Genomic DNA, 27,020 nt, shown 5'->3' on the forward strand with positions numbered 1-27,020 from the left:
AGGGTCCTAGCAAGTCTTGGTTGCTTCAGAATAATTATCAGTGTGTGTGCGTATGTGAATATCAGTGGCAAACACTGTTATTACAGGCACCAATCACATTTGTTTTCCTAAAAAAAATGAGGGTGCTACACAAGTGTTGCCATCGATGTTACTGAAGTATTCCTGTGACTCTATATTACTGTAGCACCCTCTACCTAGGTAGGTGGTAGAGGTAGATTTTTGGTGAATGAAGGTAAATTTAGGCAGGCCTAGACAGAAGCTAGGCCTGTTTGTTTTGATCTGTGTGGCCTGGGAGTGGCTCAGAGTAGGCTGGTGACTTACAGATAGCATCCCTTCTCGGTTTCCTCCCTCTGGCTTCTAGAGGATTCTAGAAGAGCGGAGGGGAAGAGAGGTGGAGCTGTCTGAGGTGTCTCAGGGAGCCCTGACCAATCACCATTTAGGATTGTTAGGGGACAGACCTCCTTGACATACCCAGGGTCAACCCAGCTGGGTTGTTGTTGTCGGGTGGAAGAACTGAGGATAGAGAGCTAGGCTGTCGGGGCTTTTGAGGGCACCCCCCCAGTCTGGGTTAGGTGACAATGGGCCTGGGACTCGGGTGCAGGAAGAATCCCTTCAAGAACGCATGAAGGATCTGGACAGGAGACACAGAGAGGAGTCAGAGAGGACAGCAGGATCTAGTACTGCCGGGCAAGTCTTCAGGAGGGAAGCACCAGTGGATGTGTAGCCAGGAGGGTCGGTGAGTGACAGGCACAGTCGGGAGGACTGGTGAGGCACGCTGGAGAAGACTGGGAGTGTGCAGTCTAGGATGGATGCAGAGCTAGCAGTAAGGACTGTGATGTCACGGGCAGTGGATTCGGGCAGCTTTAGCCGGGAGGGCTGGCAGGGCCTGAAGAGGGCTTACTGGGAGTAGTAGTCCACAAAGACAGCTAGCACTAAAGACTCTCTATTTTGTTTTTGCTACACAAAAAGGGACCTGCGGTCCCTGCCTACAAATGGCAGTTTCTAGGGCCTGACTGAGTCAGTGTTGGGCCTAACCATGTGCTAGCTGTACCTGGAAGCGAAGGGTTGTGCAGGAGAGAGAGAGAAAGAGAAACAGTCTGCAAGCAAGTGTTGTACTGGAGGAAACTGGAGTTGTAAAGTGTATATAATTGTTCCCAACTGATTGAGTGCCATGGCTGGGCTCAGCCTTCCCTTCTGTAAGCCGGCTGCTCAGCTGTCGCCTAATTACCAGCTTCCATCTCTCTCCACAGTTACTCAGCTGTTGATGATATCCTGCTCGTCAGTCCTGCCTACTTAAGCTGTCCAGTCCAGAGGAGCTCTGCCTTCGCCTTGGTCAACATCACAGAAATTATCTCCTGCGATCCTGTTCAAGACTTGCTTTGCTGACAACCCTTCTGGCTCCAGATCCTGCTTGCTGTGCCACTACATTGATCCCTGACTTCCGGCTTGGCTAACTATCCGTTCCTGTTACTGAACTTTGGCTATGTTTTGACTACGTTTATTCTTTTTACGTTTATTATTAACCACTTCCCGGCCGGCCTATAGCGGATTGACGTCCGGGAAGTGGTTCCGTTATCCTGACTGGGCGTCATATGACGTCCAGCAGGATAACATGCCACCGCGCACCCGCATCGCGGCGATCGGTGGAGCGGTGTGTCAGCCTGACACACTGCTACACCGATCTTGGTAAAGAGCCTCCGGCGGAGGCTCTTTACCACGTGATCAGCCGTGTCCAATCACGGCTGATCACGATGTCAATAGGAAGAGCAGTTGATCGGCTTTTCCTCACTCGCGTCAGACAGGCGCGAGCTGATCGGCGGCTCTCCTGACAGGGGGGGTCTGCGCTGATTGTTTATCAGCACAGCTCCCCCTCAGATCACCACACTGGACCACAAGGGATCGCCACTATGACCACCAGGGAAGGGGCAACATGTGGATGGCCAGGTATGTACCCCATGGCCATCCTCATGTGCCCAATCTGTGCCAATCAGTGCCCACAAATGGGCACTGATTGGTACCATTATGTTTCAGTTATGCCCAGGAATGCCACCAATAAGTTTTATCAGTGCCACCTGTCATTGCCCATCGGTGCCACCTATCTCTGCCCATCAGTGCCCACCTATCAGTGCCACCCATAAGTGCCACCCATATGTACCAATCAGTGCCGCCTATCAGTGCCCATCATCAGTGCCACCTCATTGGTGCCCATCAGTGCAGCCATATCAGTGCCCGTCATTGAAGAAGAAAACGTACTTACTTACAAAAAAAATTTAACAGAAACAAAGAAAAACTTGTTTTTTTTCAAAATTTCCGGTCTTTTTTTATTTGTTGCGTAAAAAATAAAAAACCGCAGAGGTGATCAAATACCACCAAAAGAAAGCTCTTTTTGTGGGAACAAAATGATAAAAAATTTGTTTGGGTACAGTGTAGCATGACCGCGCAATTGTCATTCAAATTGCGACAGCGCTGAAAACTGAAAATTGGCCTGGGCGGGAAGGCGTCTAAGTGCCTGGTATTGAAGTGGTTAAACAAGGGTGATTTAACTGTACTTCTGTCTCAGCCTGATTTCATGTTTTCTGACATTGAGATACAATCAACCAATTATTCGTTCTACTGGGCATCCCATATAGTTCCATCCCTATCCATGTTCAAATCCCTCAATAAAAATACAAAAACAAGTATATGGACTGTTCATTATCTCCAAGGTGATTGGGAAGTGAATTCCGAGCTGGACAGGGTGACAGGTGGACCACAACTTTCAGCAGCCCCTACGGGGGTACTGCTACACTGCACTATTTTTCTAGATACGAGGGTTCTTCAAAAAGTTTTATCACTTTTTCATAAGTTTCTCAGCCATCTTTCACACAGTGTGACAACTCATATACTAAACTGCAAGGTTAGCCAGACAGACTAGCCACATGACACTCTCAGACACTACCAATTACTACTCCTCCTGACCTCACCTTTTCCAACAAAAATATAAAAGCATGGAAACTTTTTGAAGACCCCTGTACAAGAACTTTTACCTACAGTTGGTCTCTGTGTGAGTGCTCCCCCGCTATTGGGTACCAAAACTCCTTTCCCTGCTCACATGAGTACTAAATAAGAAATGTGAAATAAATATTGAAAAAGCAGACAGTATTTTGCCTCACTGAATTCTTGTCTTCAAGGCTCCAGGGTCAGCTATCGATAAACTTAGATTTCTGCTCAGTATATACTGTATTTTAAAGAAATAGCTGACCATAATCTGCCCTTATAGCCCCTATCCAACTGCACAGCCTCACAAGGCTTACAGTCTAGTAACTCAATGGTTGGAGGGCCAAAAGCACACAGGCATCCTGTATAGCCTTCTGCAGCTGGTGGATGCTCCAAATGAGGGCTCCTAAAAAATAACTGACGAGCTAGTAAAGGGTTCCATCAAATGTTTTTAGGTATTAAAAATCAAACGAACCAAACACCCCTCCACTCACCAACTTATTAACCATCATCCAAAAGAGTCTGATTTCACAACCGTTATAAGCTTCATTTAATAATCCTCTTTAAGTTTAAGATGAATGAGCAAACCATGCCCCATCTTTTCTGGGGCTTCCATAGGATTTATGGTACAAAACAAAAAGGATGTTTTGAAGTTTTCAAATTACTGATTTAGAAACTTTATTTTAAGTAAGTATAATATTAATATTATACAACATTTTTAATAACTTTCCTATTCTCACTAGGCCCCCCCTGCTGTTTTAAAAAAATATATTTAAAGGGATTTAAAATTAGGTAGCAAACTCCCCACATTTTTGGAAATTTTATATTTCTGATTTGTTAATCAGTTATTTATTTCAAATACGTCATTTTAACCAATGTTTATACAAGTCGTTAAAAGTTTTATACATATTTCACATCCCAACTTCAAGAGATTTTGTCATGGGAAAAAAATATGCTTAAGCCAGCACTGAGACTTACCTGCACATACCTGAAGCAGCCACCCAGACCCTGCTGTCAGGGCCACATGCCATTCTGACAGGGAAAACTTTGGAACTTCCAAATGGTGTTGAAGCTTTCCCACCTTTTCCTGTCTCTTAAACATTTCTATGGACCAGTGATGTTTGTGGAGACCCTGGCCTAATGGTAAGTTCCAATACCGCAAAGAAGTGCCAAAGCTATGTCTATCAAAACATTCAGGAATTTATCCATGACAAAAATATCTGGGGGCCTATATTTGCAGTTTTTATTTATTTTTGTAGCTAAACTTGGATAGTGAAGATGTGAGCTATACTTTTAATATGAGCAGTTTGTGTCTGACCTAGCGCAGCATCCTTTGGATTGTCAGCAATAGGGCAGGTAAGGTTGTTTTCAACAAAAACATTGGTTCCCTAGTAAATGCGCACATATGTTTCATAAATCTGGCCTGAAGTGTTTCATATGGGGCATGATATATAATTAGGTAAAAAAAAAACAAATAAGACACTACAGGGCAGACATGGCCATATTCATACTGTCGTATGTATACATGTAAGATGCTCATTGTTATAGAGACCCCTCTACATTTATCACTAACCATGCTATATAAGTATGATTGGGTAAAGAGACAGTAACACGGTAGCTGTATATTATCTGTCATCTTCTGTCTCTGATAAGCAACTGCCATACTCTTCCCCAGCTGTGTTGCTGGATTTGCCACAAACTATCTGGAGCTGAACGTGACCCGGCAAGGATAAAGCAAAACCTGAAAAAAAAAAAACTGTGCTACTCCTCTTAGGTTTCACCTCTCAGCACAGAGCCAATGTTTCTCATAGAAAAATAACTGCCCTGGCGTAGATAACTTAACCACCATTTTTACTAACAGCAGCTAGGAATAACTGGTATTACACCTGCACACCTGCACAATACAATAAAACAATGAAAAGTGCAAATTGCTAATTGCAGTGCCTGCAAGAATTCATCTTATATGATCAATTAAATTGTATTGTTTGTTATGGGTTACTGCACTGTCCATTTGCCCTTGGACAGTTATTTAAATAAGGCAGTTCATTTGGGCTCTCAGATAGCCATTTATACCTCCCATGATGCAGAGGTAAAAAGAGTGCTTATGGGGCGTGGCCAAGATGGCGCTGTGAGCGGCGGCTTTTTTAGGGAGCTCCGCTGATCCGTATTATATATCCGGATCCATCGACACTAATTACCCTACAAAATCACTCCTGCTGATTGAGGGGGACCTGGGGAAGACCTGTCTGCTGAGGGGTGAGGAGAATCTGCTGTCCCAGGGCCCTGATCGGCATCCCGCTGACGCTCCTAGCCTACCTCGGACGAATAGGCCGAAGCCGCGGCCTTTCCTGGCAGACCGCGCTGTGGGCCGGGAGCTCCTTTATGCGATCGGCTCTGCTGCGGAGTCCCATCGGCTGCCAGAGACCACGGATGGGGGCGGGAGAGGCGACCTTGGACTGATCTTGGGCCGTGCTTGGGGCCTGAAATCTCTCTCCCCCACGTTTTGCTAGGCCGAGACCACGGCCTTTCCTGGAGACTCGGAGCCGTCGGACCGGCTGGAGGGGGGCCCAATCCCCGTGACCTGGAGGAAGTGACCCTGAAACGGCTGGGGACAGCTGCCTGGGCAGTGGAGAAACTCCTGGGCACCTCCACCCCTGACATCTCGCTTGTGGAGGAAGGTGGCTGGACTGAATATCCCCTGTAAGCTGGTGGAGGCCTATGGTGGACGGATCCTGCTCTACACAGTTCCAGTTGAGGGGGAGGATTGTTGAGGGGCCACACGCTCCACCATACCTATTGCCTGACTACCCCTGACCCAGCAGGGAGGCCCCCACGGTCAGTTATTAACCACTAGGCCTCAAGCACCTGAATGAGGCCCAGGAGCTCCAGCGCAAAATACAGCAAAGGGGGTAAGAGGTTGACCTTTCCGCCACAGTCGGACTCACCTCAGACACCCACCTGCCCCCCCCTGAGGCTCTTAATACGTGCAGTCCCCTTAGAGCCTCGTGGAATAACATTATGGAGTCGGATGACTCTCGGCCCCCCTGGCTGGCCGACATCATGGCGGCTATTGCTACTTGTCAATCCACGTTAACGACAAAGATTGACGCCGTTCAGCTGGACATGGGTCTAATCCGCCAAGATATAGACAAAATCAGGTCGCGAGTCACTGAAACGGAGCAAAGGCTGAGTACCACTGAAGACACCATTGCGGAACATGGAGCATCGCTTCGTACACTTCAAACCAAAGTAAAGGCCCTTGAATACAGACCAGAAGACGCTGAGAATAGGAACCGGCGCAATAATCTTCGCATTGTTGGTCTACAGGAAGGGGCGGAGGGGAATAATCCTACCTCCTTCATAGAGGGTCTGCTGCGTGACCTTCTACACGATGCCTGTTGGTCACCTTACTACGCGGTTGAGAGGGCACATCGCATCCCGCCTAGGCCGGGGCCTCCTGGATCCCCTCCCCGCACCTTCATTCTCCATCTCCTCAACTTTAGAGACAGAGATGAAGTTCTCCGTGCCTCTAGAACTCTAGGGACCTCTAGAACTCTAGGGACTCCAGGGTGCCTCTAGGGACCTCAGATTCCAGAATACCAAGTTGATGATCTTCCCGACTATTCGGTCGAGACCCAGAAACTCAGGAAATCTTTCGATCAAGTTAAAGTGGCTTTGCAATCACGCAACATTCGTTACAGTGTACTCTTCCCTGCTCGCCTGAGAGTCCAGGATGGCTAGTTCCATTTACTTTACATACTGGCATCCTTTATCTGTTTTAGTTTGGTTTATTTGTTTTTGTTTCATGTTTGTACCAAAAAAATTAACTCATCAGCATTGCACTGTTTCCAAATGTGTCCGTTTCGGGTCCCGGGGTCCAGTCCAAGAGCCGTGATCTGCACTGATCCTAACATTATTATTATTCTTGGCAGACATGACCTCCCTTAACATCATCTCCTGGAACACCAGGGGACTGAACTCCCCGGTCAAGCGTTCCCTGGTGTTCCAATTTATTAAAACTTATAACCCACATATATGTGTACTCCAAGAAACACACCTAACAGGATGTAGGGTTCTGGCCCTAAAAAAGCCTTGGGTGGGCCATCACTACCACTCCACGCACTCCACTTTCTTTAGGGGGGTTACTATTCTGGTATTGAAGTCACTCCCCTTTCGGCTTTTGGATTTGGCCCTCGACCCTGATGGTCGGTATGTTATTATTCATGCCAAAATATACTCTTTAACGTGGACCATTGTGGGCTTGTATTTGCCTCCCCCGGCTTCCTTGGTGGTGCTCAATCAGATCACTAGCAAGATAGCCGACTTTGCATCTGACAATACTGTTATACTCGATGATTTTAATCTGGTCCCTGACCTGGATTTTGACAGGCTAACTCCTGCGGGACATCATTGCTCTGGGTTGGCTGAGTGGGCAGATACTTATGGCTTGACTGATGTCTGGAGGTGGCGTCACCCCCAGACCAGGGCATACACTTGCCACTCGGCCTCTCACAGAACGTTTTCCCGTATAGACTTGGTCTTTGCAGGGAGCCCGGTCCTCCCACGGGTCACAGACATACAAATACTCCCTAGGGGAATTTCTGATCACGCACCCTTGCTGTTGTCATTAGATCTCTCCCTAGGCCCAGTGGCGGGGGTATGGAGGCTCTCCAGATTTTGGATCTTAGACACTGCAGTAGATTCACAATTTAGAATGGAATTGCTTGACTTTTGGGCAGTAAACGTGGGCTCGGCAGACCCCACAGTAGTGTGGGACGCCTTTAAGGCCACAACGCGGGGGCAGTACCAGACCATCATTGCCAAAGTCCGACAAGAACGTAGGGCAGACTTGATTAAGGCTGAGAGGGATGTGGGCAGTGCGGAGGCTCTTTTTGTTCGTACCCGAGACCCTGTGCACTACTCGCATCTACAACTTATGGCTAGGGAGGTGGTGCGTCTCCGTACCTCTCTCAGCCAGAAGAAAATGTTGGCTCAGTCCCAGCGGATTTTTGAGCAGGGAGAGAGGTCAGGCCGTCTGTTGGCCTGGCTCTCCAGGGAACAGGCAGGAGGGATGAGTATCTCATGTATTAAAGACCTATCGGGACAGCTGATCCATACACCGGAAGGGATAAATGGGTGTTTTGCGGAATTCTATGAAACCCTCTACAGCTCCAGGGTAGACTATAGAAGAGAAGATTTAGAAGCATACTTAGATGATATTGATATCCCAACCCTTACAGCTAAGTATCGTGACAAGCTCGACGCCCCAATTACGTCTTTGGAGATACTCCAGGCACTTAAATCAATGCAGACAGGGAAAACACCGGGTCCTGATGGCATCCCTGTGGAGTTTTACAAACAATATGCAACAGAACTAGTTGATAAATTACAGGACCTCTTCTCTGCGTCGAGGCGTCTTGAAAAACTCCCGGACACAATGAGCGGTGATCCCTAAGCCAGGGAAGGACCCCACGCTATGCTCCTCGTATCGCCCCATATCCCTTCTAAATGTCGATGCAAAGGTACTGGCGAATGTGTTGGCCAACAGGCTTAATTTGGTCATTACTGCCCTCATCCACAGGGATCAAACAGGCTTCATGTCCGGGAGGGGAACTGACATTAATATCAGACGCCTTTATACCCACATAGACAGAGCAGATGAGGCGACTAAAGGAATGGTGGCCTCACTCGACGCGGAGAAGGCTTTTGACTCCGTCGAGTGGGGTTACCTATGGGAGGTGCTCTCGCGATTCGGGTTTGGCCCGGGTTTTACAAAATGGCTCCGCATGTTATATCATGGCCCCTCAGCTAGAATACGTACCAACGGATGCCTATCGGGGAAGTTCAGATTGTTTTGTGGCACGCGACAGGGGTCTCCTCTCTCTCCGGGTCTATTTGCTCTGGCAATGGAGCCCCTAGCTATATTGCTGAGGAATGATCCGGGTGTGAAGGGTCTCCAGGTAGGTCCAATTGAGGAGAAGTTATCGTTGTATGCGGACGATGCTCTGCTCTATTTAGCAGATGCGTCGTCCTCTTTACAGACTGCACTGGATCTGATTAACCGATTCGGTGGGTACTCGGGGATTCGCATTAATTGGGACAAGTCGGTTCTCTTCCCGCTCCACCCCTCGACCTCTAGGGTGCCACACCTGCAGCTCAAATGGGTAGATGACTTCAAATATCTGGGGATCCAAATTAGCGGCAAAGTCCAAGACTACATGTATAACAATTTGCGACCACTCATGACACAGCTTATGGCTAGATGTGCTGCTTGGCGTTCCCTTCCATTGACTCCTGTTGGCAGAGTCAATTTGCTAAAAATGATCTTTCTTCCCAAGTATCTCTACTTCTTCCGTAATACACTCATACACATCCCTAGGACTTTCTTCCGAAGATTGGAGAGTCTGCTGATACACTTTGTCTGGGCTGGGAGGCCACCTAGGGTGGACAAGCAGATTTTATATCTCCCACTTTCAGGGGGGGGATTGGCGCCACCGAATTTTCAAATTTACTATTGGGCAGCTGTTCTGGCCATGATTCGGTGGTGGTTCTCCCAGCCCATACAGAATCCGGCGGTCACTCTGGAGGCAGCTATTCTGGGTTCCTATGCGGCCCTGAGCAATCTCCCGTTTCGTGGACTTAGAGCCAGTCCGTCCATGACAACGCTGATGCGAACTACTGTGAAGGTATGGCAGGAGGCTAGGAAAATATATGGGAAGCCCAATCTCATTTCACCTCACATGCCCCTATGGGGTAACCCTATGCTCCCCCACTTTTACAGCATACCGGACCCCTCGCTTTGGGCAAAAAAGGGAATTCTCACATTAAAACATATAGTCAAAGAGGGTAGACTTATGACTTTCCAAGCCCTGAGGCAATCCTTCGCTATCCCGCCCTCCTTCCAATTCAGGTACTGGCAGCTGAAACACACCTTTGAAGCTCAGTTCCCTACCCCCCTCATTCTGGAACCGGATTCCATTGAACGGCTCTTGACTTCCAGTGTGATGGGGAAACCTCTCTCAACATTATATTTTTACCTTACAGTGGAGTATGACGCCAAATTAACTAAAACCTGGGAAAAGTGGAGTGTTGATATTCCCTCTTTGAACGAGGAGGAATGGAAGGAGTGTTTAATCTCCTACATTCCCTCCATGATAGCTGCAAAAGATAGGTTCATACAATTTAAGTTCCTACACAGAGCGTATTTCACCCCACAGAGACTGGCGTGCATTTACCATCAAAGAGATCCCAACTGTCAGAGATGTAGGCAGGAGGAGGGTACTTTCTGGCACATGGTCTGGTCCTGTCCCAAACTTCGCCCCTTCTGGTCAACAGTGGCCTCCACATTGAGCAATATCATAGGCTCACACTTGCCGGCGGATCCCCAGATACTACTGCTTAGTCATTTGGAGGAAGTGGAGGGAGATAGATATAGTAAACTGTGTCTAACCTTTGCATTATATTATGCCAGGCGTGAAATCTTATTGCGATGGAAACTAGTGGAGCCTCCTACCCTGGCCTCGTGGAGAAGGTCGGTGAATACGGCACTCCCCCTTTATAGACTGACGTATGAAAGTAGGCAATGCCCAGGAAAGTTTGATAAAATCTGGTCCTCTTGGGTGGACGCCTCCGGGGACCCTGAACCCCCATCCCCACAATCAAGACATGAAACATATTGGAGGACATCCTACATCTCATGTCTATTCTTCTCATGCTCGTCCCCCCTCATCCCCTTCCTTCCTCCCCCTCCCTCGGTCCCCTCCCCTCCCCCCCTCCCCCCCTCTTCCCCTGCCCCCATCCCTACTAGGTTTGACTGTATATTGGTTACCTACTTTATACTACCTAAGAGTTTATAATGCTTTAATGCCATAAGGAGTATTGCTAGGTGAAACTTCTGACATTTGCATAACTGGAATATCTGCTAAATAATGGCTTTTGACTGAAGGTAAATCTTGTAGTCACTATTCTCACTGCATTGACTGTACTAATTTATTGTATTGTAATGCTGATCTGTTCAATAAAATCTTCTGTTAAAAAAAAAAAAAAAAAAGAGTGCTTATCGTGAATAGTATTGTGGCACCATAGTTCCAGTTCATTGATAAAATGATTTTTTTTTTTTACGTGCTGGAAGTATAATTGTAATTGTAGCGGGCTGTCTGTATGTCATATACCTAAAAAGTACTTCTGTATCAGAATCAATATACTTGGGCTAGAACTACATGGGTACATTTTAATCTCAGACACTAAAAGTTAATACAAGTGCAAAAATCAGTCTTTTATGCTACTGCAGGAGAGTGCAGGGTGGTTGCTAGGAAATTAGTATCATGGGATTAAACTCGCAGGGATATTTTAAATGGGAAAAATCACTCAAGAGTCTCCTAAATGAGTGACTGTTGAGCGATTAATCTCTTGCTTCTATTCAAGTCTATGGAATAGAAGGGAGGAGATCAATTACTAATAGTTTCAGCTTGGCAATTAAATTGCGTTATTGTGTGATCATGAGATCATGCTACTGAAAATATCATATGTAGCAGGTCACAGAAAAAGTATTGTGATACAAAGGGGTCGACCTTAGGAGATTTTTGTATTATGATTGTGCTACTAAAACTCTCTCCATATAGTCTTAGCTTTAAACATCTTTTCATTTAAAGTGAGCAACTCTCTGAAATAAATTCTAGGCATCAAAGTATAAAAATGTTGCTTGTTTTGCCTCTAGGCCCAACAGTATAATCTGTCACAGTACACAGACCTCTACAAGTTAGCCAAGATCTTTTAACATGTTGCTTTAAGTGGTACACAAACAAGTGACTCATTTAGTAATAAGGGAAAGGAAATACTTATGAGTAAACCTAACAATTGTCTTTTGTAAACAGAGAAGCGAGATGAAAGCTATTGGGTTATAATAGTTTTTTGGTGTAGGTTCATGTGCTTTTCTGCTACCACCATTTCTGTATTCCATTTTTTTTTCTATTCAGAATGTGCATTTTCTAGACATATGCAGACAAAAAACAGGGAGCCAATTAAAATTTGGTTATTATTATTTTATTTCTTTAAAATTATATATCAAACACAAGGTAAAAATAATGTAGAAGTTAAAGCATTTGTTAACCCAAAAAAAAAATGGATCCTGCTCCTTTAAAGCATGTTTTATGACACAGTGCTTGTCCTGTGTCATTTGGCCCCCTGTAACACCTAAAAAACCTGACTGATCCTGCCAGTTTCTCCCAACCCCTCTGTAAACTGACCATGGTGTATCATGACTGCTGAGCCCTGACACCGTGGTCAGTTTACGTGCCTCTGTCATCAGCAGCCTGTTATCTTTTCTCCTCCCTGCTCCTGTGTCCTCCTCCCCCCTCCCCTCTCTGTCTGTGTGTGAGCTGCCCCTCCCCCCTCCCCTCTCTGTCTGTGTGTGAGCTGCCCCTCCCCCCTCCTGCTGCTCTCATAACACTAACCTGTATACACCATCAGCACTGCCTCCTATTCCATTGTCCCCCCGTGAATGATTTATAAATATAAATGCTGTAAATACCTAATTTAAAAGCCGGGATTGCGATCACGTGACCAGCCAGCTCTCTCCTCCTCTCCTCCTCTCCTCCTCCCCTCCTCCTCACCTCCAGACTGACAGCAAGGGAATCTCATCCTTGCCCGCTGCATCTCTCAGGGGAGGAAAGGAGAAAGCTGGACAGTCATGTGATTGCAATCTCAGCTGTGAAATGAGGTATTTGCACCATTTATATTTATAAATCATACACAGAGGGGAACACTGCAATAAGAGGCAGTGCTGATGGTGTATACAGGTTAGAGTGGCTCCTCTGCTTATGTCAAGCAGAGGAGAGGCTTTTGGAGTTGTTACAGCCAAAAAAACTAGAGTGGGGTGGTGCGGTGCCTGTAAAAAAAAAAAAAAAAAACAGACATATGTAAATAGTTATACTGTATATACAATATTCATTACCTGGTTATAAAGTCTATTTTTTTTTCATGAAAATAACAAACATGTTATACTTACCTGCTCTGTTGCAGTGGATTTGCACAAAGCAGCCCAGATCCTCCTCTTCGTGGGGTCCCTCTTCTGTGCTCCTGGCTCCTCCCTCCCGTCGAGTGCCCCCACAGCAAGCAGCTTGCTATGGGGGCACCCAAGCTGAGTCACAGCTCCCTGTGTCCAGTCAGACGCCCCCTCTCTCTCCTGAATGGCTGACTGACTTTGATTGACAACAGCGGGTGCCAGTGGCACCGTTGCTGTGTCTCAGCCAATCAAGAGGGAGAGTCTCTGACGGCCGAGACACTCATGGACATCGCTGGACAGAGATGGCGCTCCAGTAAGTATTGGGAGGCTGAGGGGGCTGCTGCACACAGAAGGCTTTTTTATCTTAATGCATAGAATGCATTGGGCTCTGTTCACATCTCTGTGTTCCGAATCAGGGAATTCTACATACAATTCGCAATAGCAGCAAATCGCGGGATGCCGTGAGTTCCCTGTGTGCTGCCCATCGTTTTCAATAGCACCTGGAATGCGGCACAATTTTCCCACTGTTCGTCGCATGACAATCGCAGTAAAAACGCGTGCACAGAATCGTGGGGCGCCTGCCACCCTAAAGAAATACATGAGCTTCTTTTGGGCAACGGGCATCCCGCGATTCTATTTGCATGATTTTACCATGATTGTCACCCCCATACGCCTAGATGTGAATGGAGCCTAAGGATAAAAGACCTTCTGACTTTACAACCCTTTTAGTGCCGGTTCACACAGGGGCGACTTGTCAGGCGACAAGTCACATTCCATGCATTGCAATGGAACCGTTCTAATAGGAGCGACTCAAGTTCCTTTACTACTTTGGGGCGACTTCAGAGCGGCTTGCATTGACTAGTTTTGCAAGCCACGCTGCAGTCGCGCTGTACGGGGCAGCTTCAGAGTCGGACGACTTTGAAGCCGCCCCTGTGTGAACCGGCACTTAAGGTTTTATTAAGTTTAAAGAATTATTTTTTTAACAGTAATTACCCAGGAAATATAATAATTTTATATATATATATATATATATATATATATATATATATATATATATATATATGTATATATACATACACAGCCCTCAAAAATTCCACTCAACTGCTCACATTTTGTGAGTGGATTTTGAGGGCTGGGGAGCGTGGGCTGCCTGGGAGTGAGGGGGGCAAGCACCGCCGGCCGGCAGGTTGTATGGGAGTCCTTGCAGCGCTCAGAGGGGGAAGAGAGGAGAGCAGGCGGCCGAATCATCAGAATGCGATGAACATCACTAGCAGCTTTCATTTCAATAGCAGAGTGTTCCCCGCACTCGCTGTCACACATAGCCCCGCCCCCTGGTCCCGGGACTTTGATAGACAAAATCGATCAAAGTTCCCCAGCCAGGGGGCGGGGCTGTATGTGACGCCGAACAACGGGAACACACTGCTATTGAAATGAAAGCTGTTCCTTGGCGCTCTGATCATCCGTCCGGCAATCCTCTTCCTCTCCTCTCTTCCCCTGCATGATGGACACATGGAGGTAACATGATAGACACATGGAGGCAGCATGACGGACACATGGAGGCAGCATGACAGACACATGGAGGCAGCATGACAGACACATGGAGGCAGCATGACAGACACATGGAGGCAGCATGATGGACACATGGAGGCAGCATGATGGACACAGGTAGGCAGCATGATGGACACATGGGGGCATGGATATAAAATGTCTACACACCCCTGTTAAAATGACAGGTTTCTGTGGTGTAAAAAATGAGACAAAGATAAATCATTTCAGAACTTTTTCCACCTTTAATGTGACCTATAAACTGTACAACTCAGTTGAACAACAAACTGAAATCTTTTAGGTGGAGGGAAAAAACTAAAACTAAAATAACATGGTTGCATAAGTGTGCACACCCTTAAACTAATACTTTGTTGTAGCACCTTTTGAATTTATTACAGCACTCAGTCTTTTTGGGTATGAGTCTATTAGCACATCTCGACTTGGCAATATTTGCCCACTCTTCTTTGCAAAAACACTCCAAATCTGTCAGATTGCGAGGGTATCTCCTGTGCACAGCCCTCTTCACATCACCCCACAGAATTTCAATCAGATTCAGGTCTGGGCTCTGGCTAGGTCATTCCAAAATGTTAATCTTCTGGAGAAGCCATTCCTTTGTTGATTTGGATGTATGCTTTAGGTCGTTGCCATGCTGAAAGATGAAGTTCCTCTTCATGTTCAGCTTTCTAGCAGAAGCCTGAAGGTTTTGTGCAAATATTGACTGGTATTTGGAACTGTTCATAGTTCCCTCTAGCTTAACTAAGGCCCACGTTCCATCTGAAGAAAAACAGCTCCAAAGCATGATGCTCCCACCACCATGCTTCACTGTTGGTATGGTGTTCTTTTGGTGATGTGCAATGTTGTTATTGCGCCAAACATATCTTTTGGAATTATGGCCAAAAAGTTTAAACGTGGTTTCATCAGACCATAACACATTTTTCCCACATGCTTTTGGGATACTTCAGATGTGTTTTTGCAAAATTTAGCTGGGTTTGGATGTTTTTCTTCGTAAGAAAAGGCTTCCGTCTTGCCACTCTACCCTATAGCCCAGACATATGAAGAATACGGGAGATTGTTGTCACAGATATTCCTGCAGCTCCTTTAATGTTGCTGTAGGCCTCTTGGCACCCTCCCTGACCAGTTTTCTTCTCATCTTTTCATCAATATTGGAGGGACGTCCATTTCATGGTAAAGTCACTGTTGTGCCATATTTTCTCCACCTGATGATGACTGTCTTCACTGTGTTCCATTGTATATCTAAAGCCTTGGAAATTATTTTGTACCCTTCTCCTGACTAGTACCTTTTAACAATGAGATCTCTCTGATGCTTTGGAAGCTCTTGGTGGACCATGGCTTATGCTGTAGGATGCGATTAAGAAAATGTCAGGAAAGACCTACTAGAACAGCTGAACTTTATTTAGGGTTAATTAGAGGCACTTTAAATGATGGCAGGTGTGTACTGACTCCTATTTACCATGAGTTTGAACATGATTGCCTAATTCTGAACACAGCTACATCCCCATTTATAAGTGGGCGTACACACTATTGCAACCACATTATTTATTTATTTTTATTTTTACTTCCCCCCTAAAAGATTTCAGTTTGTCTTTCAATTGAGTTGTACAGTTTATAGGTCACATTAAAGGTGGAAAAAGTTCTGAAAGGATTCATCTTTGTCCCGTTTTTTTTACATCACAGTTACCTGACATTTTAACAGGGGTGTGTACACTTTTTATATCCACTGTATATATATTTATATATTACATCTTTTCATGTGACAACACTGAAGAAATGACACTTTGCTACAATGTAAAGTAGTGAGTATACAGCTTGTATAACAGTATAAATTTGCTGTCTCCTCAAAATAAAACACAGCCATTAATGTCTAAACCACTGGCAACAAAAGTGAGTACCTCTAAGGTGAGTACCCCTAAGGGCTCATGCACACAAGATGTTTTAAAAATGGCAACACTACAGCAGCGCTAAAAACGCCAATTTTTCCGCGTTTACCTACATTTTTACATTAGCTATACTGCACGTTTTCCCACGTTGTGCGCGTTTGGTGTTAGCGTTTTTGGGCATTTTTTCGTTAAAAACACTCCCTATAATGTAAAAACGCCTAAAAAATTAAAGCGCGGCTAAACATGGCTAAGCTTGACATGTTTAGACACGTTTGGCCGTGTTTTTTGCCGTTTTTTGTTTTTACAGCTCATTTTTACAGCTCCTGAAAGCACAGGCTGTCGTTTTTTTCTACTGCCCCTAAACACTTATGCCTCCAAACGCCCCTGACAGTTATTGTGTGCATGGACACAAAGGCTAACATGGAGGGGCTTTTAGAGGCAGTTAAAAAAAAAAGTCAAACGCCCCTAACAGCAGCTGTAAAAATGTCCTGTGTGCTTAAGTGAAAATGTCCAAATTGGGCCCAAAGTATCAATATTTTGTGTGGCCACCATTATTTTCCAGCACTGCCTTAACCCTCTTGGGCATGGAGTTCACCAGAGTTTCACAGGTTGCCACTGGAGTCCTCTTCCACTCCTCCATGACAACATCATGGAGCTGGTGGATGTTAGAGAACTTGCAGTCCCCCACCTTCCGTTTGAGGATGCCCCACAGATGCTCGATGGGGTTTAGGTCTAGAGACATGCTTGGCCAGTCCATCACCTTTACCCTCAGCTTCTTTAGCAAGGCAGTGTTCCTCTTGGAGGTGTGTTTGGGGTCATTATCATTTTGGAATACTGCCCTGCGGCCCAGTCTCTGAAGGAAGGGGATCATGCTCTGCTTCAGTATGTCACAGTACATGTTGACATTCATGGTTCCCTAAATGAACTGTAGCTCCCCAGTGCCGGCAGCACTCATGCAGCCCCAGACCATGACACACTGTCATGTACTTGGTTGGAGGCCGAAATGCCGAGAGGGCTCCCCTTGCGGCTGAGTGCAGTACACCCCTGAAGTTGGGTACAGAGGCTGTAGTGCCCAGAGAAGCACAGGTTGCCAGATGGATTCCAGAGAGAAGAGCTGGTGGGCACCAAAAGGACACCGGGTAATACAGGAAACACAGCTGGGCTAAAGTCTATAAGAATCCTCGGTAATACTTGACAAGGTGTGCACAAGGAACAGTAGTGGAAGCCAGGCCAGGGGTCAAACACAGTAGATCCGGCAAGAGGAAGAGGCAGGTTGCAGAAACAGGGACAAGCCAAAGGTCTGGTATCAGGAAGCAGGCAGGAACAGGTACTGTAGCAAAGTCCGTAATACAAGCCGGGATCAGGTACTGGAGAGGACAACAAGTTGGTAAATCAAGCCAGGGGGTCAAACCAGGAGAGCAGATCAGACAGGTCAGGAACAAGCCGGGTCACAACAGGAATCCAAATAGTAATTGCACAGAGGCTCAGGACACAGGAAGACTGACAAACCAGCAACTGCAGACACTAGCAGACTTCCTTATATAGGCCCATGTGACCTGCTGGTAGTGATACTGGGTCCTAAAGTCCTTCTCCTGCCAGAGATGCTGGGTCCTAAAGCCCTTCTCCTGCCATAAGTGCTGGTAGAGATGCTGGGTCCTAGAGCCCTTCTCCTGCTGTTGGTTCCTTGACAACTGGCACTATTGCCAGTTCTCCTACGGCCATTTCCCTGACACGCTCCCACCACCATGCTTGACTGTAGGCAAGACACACTCCTCACCTGGTTGCCATCACACACGCTTGGCATCATCTGAAGCAAAAAAGTTTATCTTGTTCTGATCAGACCACAGGACATCCATGTCTTTAGTCTGCTTGTCTTCAGAAAACTGTTTGCGGGGTTTCTTGTACATCATCTTTAGAAGAGGCTTCCTTCTAGGACAACAGCCATGCAGACCAATTTGATGTAGTGTGTGGCATATAGTCTGAGCACTGACAGGCTGACCCCCCACCCCTTCAACCTCTATTTCCCAAAGACAACTTCTGGATATGACGCTGAGCACGTGCACTCAACTTCTTTGGTCGACCAGGGCGAGGCCTGTTCTGAGTGAACCCTGTCCTGTTAAAACGCTGCATGGTATTGGCCACCATGCTGCAGTTCAGCTTCAGGGTCTTGGCAATATTCTTATAGCCTAGGCCATCTTTATGTAGAGCAAAAAAAAAAATTCAGATCCCCAGAGAGTTCTTTGCCATGAGGTGCCATGTTGAACTTCCAGTGACCAGTATGAGAGAGTGAGAACGATAACACCAAATTGCTCCCCATTTACACCTGAGACCTTGTAACACTAACGAGTCACAGGACACCGGGGAGGAAAAATGGCTAATTGGGCCCAATTTAGACATTTTCACTTGGGGGTGTACTCACTTTTGTTGCAAGCGGTTTAGACATTAATGGCTGTGTATTGAGTTATTTTGACAGCAAATTTACACTGTTATACAAGCTGTACACTCACTACTTTACATTGTAGCAAAGTGTAATTTCTTCAGTGTTGTCACATGAAAAGATATAATAAAATATTTACAAAAATGTGAGCGGTGTACTCACTTTTTTGTGAGATACTGTATGTATTTATATATATATATATATATATATATATATATATATATATATATATATATATATATATACTGTGTATATATATATATATATATATATATATATATATATATATATATATATATATATATATATATATATATATATATATATATATATATATATATATATATAAAAGTAAATGCAAAGACAGATAGGAAGAATGCAAGGAAGCACTTAATAATGAAAAACATCTAGAACAATTCATAAAATGCTGATTTGCATAACTACTACTCTTTATCATAGCTAATCATATCTGTTCTCATTATTAAACTGGAGCTTTCTTTATATGTTGCATTATGTAATCTGTCAATCAGCATAATGTAGCAGAGGGGTGGGAACAGACACAACATCTTTCAGACTGTCGGGTCTAGGACATCATTTTAGTCTCTTTCGCTCTGCAAGAAAGTAGGTTAAATGTTAATTGGATGTATTTAGTGATGTAAGTAAAAACAATATCCAAGGTTAGTGTATCTATTTTTTTTAATTATACACGAGTTGTCTTTTAACTTATATGTTATCTTTTTTTTTTTTTTCTTCTTTTTACGGAACATGCATTTAATGCTCACATGATGTAAACTGGAGAGTCACTTCTGGCTGTACAAGATTCTTCCATGGCTCTGTTTGCATACGGGTTCAGTGTTATGCAGTAGTTGTGAAAGGAATATGGCCCACTCGTAATGTGCTCATTCTTCAGGTTTCTTAATTTCCTTGTCAGTTTGTCCCATTAATTTGCAGCTGTGCAGGTGAATAAGAAATGGGTGGCAAGACGAGAGTTTAAACTCATTACCTTCTGTAGCTGCCAGGGTATTGCCGTTACAATCCTCATTAATCATTTGCAGGATTCATTAATTAATCACACAAGACAGAAAAATACTTACTTGAAGAAGTTGTGCCTGTTATATTCGGAGCTGCACTGCCAATATGTTACATGCGTGAGTGATATACTGTCCTGCTCTGACACCAAGATACTGTGTATAAAGTTGTGAACTGAATAAAAGCTTTCAGCTCATTATGAGAATTACAAGGACACATACACTGAGCTGTATTTACTGCCTAAAAAAAGATGGGTGCCTAATCCAGCTCCATTGTGGTATAGTATATTTAATGTATGGCATTACATTTTTATTATTTCACTTAAAGTAAATTTAAAAACCCAATCAGTGAAAGCTTTTACTGTAAAAGCTTTAACATGTAAATGTCATTTTAAAATTAATTTGCAAATTCAAAATTTTGCCGCTTTCATTAAAATATTACCTAGTGGAACCAAGCACTGCCTTGTCCTGTGTCAGGAGCATGGTGCCAGCCGTCTGGCTAAAACGCACATTTTTATGAGCATAGAAGACGTGCACGTACATCATTACCCGCGTGTATGGGCATGGGTGCCTGTGAACGTGCCTGCACATCCACTACTGCCAAGCGGCCTATTTAAACCTGAACTCTGCACTAGTTCTTTGCTGTATGGTCTTCAGCCTTGTTCCTGTGATCCAATCTTGATGCACATCCTTGATCCTTATAGTGACCCAAGTTCTTTTCAGATTACCCTTGCCTGCTCATGTTTGGTGTCTGCCTCCACTACTAATCCCAGCCTGAACTATTGACCATGCGTTTTCCTAGCGATTCAATGCCCGATTGTTACCAACTTCTGCTTATGTCCTGTGTGATTCCACTCAGCTGTCACTTAACCAGGTGCCGGACCTGACTCCACCATCAACTGGTGTTTCCACAGTGCATCACCAGCTGTACCTGGGCTCGTCAAAAACCAGCAATTCCAAGCTCCTGCTCACAGTGTCTTCACATTGGCACTTGGGCCTTTCTTTTGCCCTCTGTTCCCTTTCTCAACATCCAGGGGTGCTTGGATGGGAACTCTGAAAGAGGCCACCCTCGTCATCCTAGGCTCTGCATACAGGTATGTGACATCCTAACACTTCCTATTTTGGGATGAAAACAATCTGTCTATCACTCCCAATCAGGGTAGAACTTTTGCTCTAATGGGCAAGCACAACCAGCACACCCTCATGGTAGAGACAGATTTCTGTGGGTTGTGCCATGTTGCCTCATTTATTAGTGGACATGGTTTAAAGTATTAGATTCTTCTCGGCCAGGGCCACTGATAAGGGGGTACAGGCGGCCCTCCTGTACTGGGCCTGAGCAGCAGAGCGGCCCGGTAGTAAGACTGTACATAAGGGTTGCTGCAATCATCCCATCCTTCTAGCCCGCCCTCATAGTACACTAAGAAGGTGGGAACTCCTGAGTGATGTCACTAGGGAGGGACTTAAGAGGGAACTCGAGATACCCATTGGCTGAGGAGGTAACAGGAGGGGGGGAAGGTGGGCGCAGACAGGAGAGGTGACAGTGATATCGCTGCTCCTGTGGCCAGGCTGGTAGGCCTGGAGGGATGCTGGGCAAGCCAGGGCAGTGAAGGCTCAGACACGTAAACAAAAAGTGTCAGCAAAGATAGACTTCCACTCCTGGCTTCCTCTGCACCAGGACCCCCCTCCTCTCCCCACCAAGCACCTGGACCCCCCACCTCTCCCCACAAAGTACCAGGACCCCCACCTCTCCCCACCAAGCACCAGGGCCCCCATCTCTCCCCACCAAACACCAGGACCTCCCATGTCTCGCCACCAAGCACCAGGATCCTCCATCTCTTCCCACCAAGCACCAGGGCACCCCATCTCTCCCCACTAAGCACCAGGACCCCCCTCCCCATCTCTCCCCACTAAGCACCAGGACCCCCATCTCTCCCTACTAAGCACCAGGGCCTCCCATCTCTCCCCACTAAGCACCAGGACCCCCCCCCCCCCATCTCCCCTAATTGAGCATCAGTGCTTCTTTCTGTCCTCTTTGAAAGCTGCATTCTTTTAGGTAGGTATGCTGGGTCAGGGGCCCGGCTGGGGGCCCCATCAGGTAGGCTGTAGGGGGCCCCATGATTTCTAACAGCAGCCCTGCTCTCAGCAATCAGTCTCATGAGAGGAAATTGGTGCTGGAAAACTTCACTCTGCCAGATGCTTTGATTGCAGGTCTAAAAGGGAATCACATAGCTATATAATGCAAGCCAACTTCAGGTCACACTTAGATTAATATCTAAATGCTAAAGTATCTCCATCCAGGGGCACCATCCCAAAGTATTTTAGTTATTTATTTATTTCAGGTATTTATATAGTACCAACAATTTATTCAGCACCTTACACATACAGTATAGCGTATATTCACATCAGTTTCTGCCCATAAGGAGCTTGCAGTTAGTCCCTAACTCACATTCATGCATACACATACTAGGGCTAAATTAGACAGGAGCCAATTAACCTACCAGCACATCTTTGGAGAGGAAACCTTCACAGGCACAGGGATAACATGCAAAATCTGTTCAGGTGGTGCCATGGTTGGGATTCAAACCGACTACTACCTAGTGCTACAAGGCAGAAGTACTAACTACTTAGGCGCTGTGCTGCCCATCACTATGCTATCTGTACAGGCACCCTGCCTCCCTGCCCAGTTGTACCCTTCTCCCAAACATACTATTCTAATAGCTTCAGTGTTTTCTAAGACAATGTTCCATAAGATGAGTTGGGACCCAGATTGAATCGCTGATATGTTTATGATGGGTGTGCAGTAACATACAGTGGGTATAGAAAAGAATCACCCCCTTTAAAATAACCACATTTTGTTGATTTGCAGCCTGAAATGAAGACAGACACAGTTTTGTTTTATGCAGCTGTATTTACGCAGTGCAACTTATAACATCCAAGTGAAAGATATAACACCAACATGTCAGAAAAAAAAAATAATTCAAAAACAGAAAAACTGAGTTGTAAAAAGGATCACCCCCTTGTGCCAGTATTTTGATGAACCACCTTTTGCTTTAATTACAGACTTTAGTCCAGTGATGGTCAACCTTGGCACCCCAGATGTTTTGGAACTACATTTCCCATGATGCTCATGCACTCTGCAGTGTAGCTGAACATCATGAGAAATGTAGTTCCAAAACATCTGGGGTGCCAAGGTTCGCCATCACTGCTTTAGTCTGTTGGGATATTTCTCTACTACCTTTGTACATCTAGACTCTAGACTAGCAATATTTGGCTGCTCTTCTTTGCAGAACTGCTCAGGTTTAGTTAATTTGATGGTGGCCATCAAATAACATAAGTTTGAAGCCACCCTTAGGCTTAGGCTGGGTTGACACCTATGAACCTTTTTTTATGACCCCCCCCCCCCCCAATTTGTTAGATAAGTTGGCTTAGCTAGTTAACACTTTATTACAGTATAACTATATACATCTAAGTAGATTGCTGCTACATGATGTTCTGACATGTTGAAATTTTCACTTTTGGCGAATAGTCTTTAGTAGAGCAAATAATAGTAAAAAGAATTAAAGAATTGTTGATTTTATAATGCTGCTTTTTCTAACATCAATAAAAATGTATTAAAAATAAAATAAAATAAAGAAACTGTGAATGGAGACGCACTGGACTCCTGCTGTGAGTCGGAGCGTGCTGCGGTGTGAACCCAGCCACCTCATAATGGAATTTTCCCTTTAAGTGAAGGTGACGCCCTGACATGCCACATTTGGTATATAATTTTTTTAGGGGGGGAGCGGATACCCTCTTTTTAGAGCCATCCAGCTCCCACTTCCTCCCCGGGCTCCGTGGAGCCAGAACAGAAGTTCACCTCTCCCCCCTCCCTCCGTGCAATCTTCTGGGACACGTCACAGGTCCCAGAAGATTGCCCAGCCAATCACAGCGCGCAGCAGGACTCACGCATGTGCAGTGCGTGCCCTGGTGTGAAGCCACATCCGGACGCCCACAGTCACAATGCCGAAGATAGGAAGGGGAGAGGAGCGGGGCTTCGTTCGCCCGCATCGCTGGACTGTAGGACAGGTGAGCGTTCGAATATTAAAAGTCAGCAGCTACACTTTTTTGTAGCTGCTGACTTTTATATGGGTGGAACTTTAATGCCCTTGTGACACCAGAAGGCAAAACACCTCTAGGAGAAATCTTAAAAAAAAATTAATATAATATAATAAAATAAAAATTAATATACCATAAAGCATTTTGATCCAATAATTTAATGAAATTACAAACAAATTCATAAAGTTAGAGCTAGTTTTAAATTATTCTATTATGAATTGTCAGATCATTGGTATCAATGTACAAATGAATTAGCTGGATAAAAGCTACCTGTAGAAGTAATAAACTGCGCTCACTGAACGTGTGTTTCTGTTTTTCCAGCATTGTAAATCCGTGCCAATATATTATTTTGTGCGTCTGCCAAGTCATTACTGCAGGAAAGCATCTGTGGCATAGTTTTGCAGGTGCATGAACGTTTTGTCAATCTCTTTGTTCATTAACTGATATATAAAAAAAAAAAAAAGAACATGTTCTATGTGCACACTGGTGTGTGATGAAGGATTCTTTTATTTTACTGAAGCCGGTGAATCAGTTTCAGCCTGTAAACCCCGTGAAGGGCACATGACATTGTATACACATAGCCTGTATAATTATGACTGACTATAATTCAGTTACCTATGCACTGTTTTTTTCTGTTTGCTCTAATATAGCTAATACAATTGACTTATTTGATTTGGCACTAAAAAAGAAACTCTTTTGGTATAAAGCAGTTCCTTCTCTGTCACACCATGTTATAATTTTTTTTTTCATAACGCTCAGCTTGTCAACATAGCTGCTGTGCTTGTATTATTATTCACATTCAATAAATACAGCATTTGTTCTCAAGACGCTGTGTTTAACAAAATGCTATGTTACTGGCTCATAGCAGGTTTCTCTACAGAACTGCAGGATCCCCATATATTAAAGCAAACCTGTTATGAGAGAATGAATGAGGGCGCCATTACTGATGTTTCTTGAGGATGCTAGTTCTCAGGTTGTGATGGCGGAGCTAAAGCTTCAATGCTTCCTGAGTCATTGGACGTAAAACAAGTATAGAGGTAAGTTAGTTCTGGCATACCTCCCAACTTTTTGAGCTGGGAATGAGGGACACCTACCAGCAAATGTATGCAGGTGTAGTACACACCCCTTGCCACGCCCCTTAAAGGAGAATTGTACAAAAAAAAAAACAAGATGGGTTAAACCCACAAGTGCTTTTTTAACACTACTATTCCTTTATATTGGCTTTTGAAATTTACATATGCAGCAATTTAGAAATCAGATGAAAGTTTTAGCTCTGGGAAACACTTTTTGATAGATAAAAAGTGCATTTTATATACATATATATGGATCAGACCAAAATGAGGGACAAATGAGAAGGAATGAGGGACAGAGGGACATTGCTCCAAATTAGGGACAGTTGGGAGCTATGGTTCTGTCACTTCTCTTACACACATTAACAGTATGTTAGTTATGGCACTGTGACTCAAAAGTATATCAACCAGACTCCAGACCAGTAGTTTCAGCATGGTGGCTTCCATACTTTTCTATAGACAGGCGTACGTTAATTTCAAGCCATTTTTTTATTATTAGTTTTGATTAAAGGGCTTGTAAACCCTCCTTTAAAAAAAATAAAATAAAAATAACAAACATGTTATACTTACCTCCACTGTACAGTTCATTTTGTACAGAGTGGCCCCGAACCTCCTCTTCTGGGGTGCCACGGTGGCGCCTCCCCGCTTTGAGTATTCACATTGGAGAAGCGCACTCCTCGGTGGACACCCGTGTGGGCGTGCACCCGAGTCCCGCATCTGTGTCCATTCACACAGAATGCAGGACTTGGCCCCGCCCCCCGGCGCCGCGTCATTGGATTTGATTGCCAGCTGCGGGAGCCAATGGCTGCGTTGCTATCAATCTATCCAATTGGGACACGAGACACCAGCTACAGATGGTGTGCTCGTTCCCGGACAGAGGATGACAGCGTCCGGGTAAGTAAAACGGGCGGGGGGGCTGGGGGGCTGCAGCACTAAAAAAGGTTTTTCACCGTAATACATTAAGGTGAAAAACCATGAGGGTTTACAACCCCTTTAAAGTAAGGAATGCTTAAAGCCCTTGTCAGGGGGTCTGTGTCCCAATTGAGACACATCCCTTCACTTCTTGTCCCACAAATATACACTATATTGTCAAAAGTATTGAGACGCCTGCCTTTAAAGTAAGGAATGCTTAAAGCCCTTGTCAGGCGGTCTGTGTCAAAATTGAGAAACATCCCGTCACTTCTTGTCCCACAGATATACACTATATTGTCAAAAGTAGTGGGACACCTGACGTTACACGCACATGAACTTTAACTACTTACAGACCTTCCACCGTCATTATATGTCGGCTGTTTGACATTGAATACCATTGTTTTTATTGCTTTTAAGTGTAAATACGAGATCTGAGGTCTTTTTGACCCCAGATCTCATATTTAAGAGGACCTGTCATGCGTTTTTTCTATTACAAGGGATGTTTACATTCCTTTTAATAGGAATAAAAGTGACCCAATTTTTTTTATTTTAAAAAGACAGTGTAAAAATAAAAAGTTAAATAAATAAGAAAAAAAATAAAAGTTAAAGTGCCCATCCCACTGAACTCGCGCGCAGAAGCGAGCGTATATGAAGTCACGCCCGCATAAGAAAACAGTGTTCAAACCACACATGTGAGGTATTGCCGCGATCGTTAGAGCGAGAGCAATAATTCTAGCCCAAGACCTCCTCTGTAACTCAAAACTGGTAACCTGTAGAAATTTTTAAACGTCGCCTATGGAGATTTTTAAGGGTCACATTTTGTCGCCATTCCACGAACAGGCGCAATTTCGAAGCATGACATATTGGGTATCAATTTACTCGGCGTAACATTATCTTTCACAATATAGAAAAAAATTGGGCTAAATTTACTGTTGTCTTATTTTTTCATTCAAAAAATATATTTTTTCCCCAAAAATTGCGCTTGTAAGACCGCTGCGCAAATACGGTGTGACATAAAGTATTGCAACAACCTCCATTTTATTCTCTAGAGTGTCT

The sequence above is a fragment of the Aquarana catesbeiana genome, linkage group LG03, assembly GCF_042186555.1.
Source record: "Aquarana catesbeiana isolate 2022-GZ linkage group LG03, ASM4218655v1, whole genome shotgun sequence".
Taxonomy (NCBI): domain Eukaryota; kingdom Metazoa; phylum Chordata; class Amphibia; order Anura; family Ranidae; genus Aquarana; species Aquarana catesbeiana.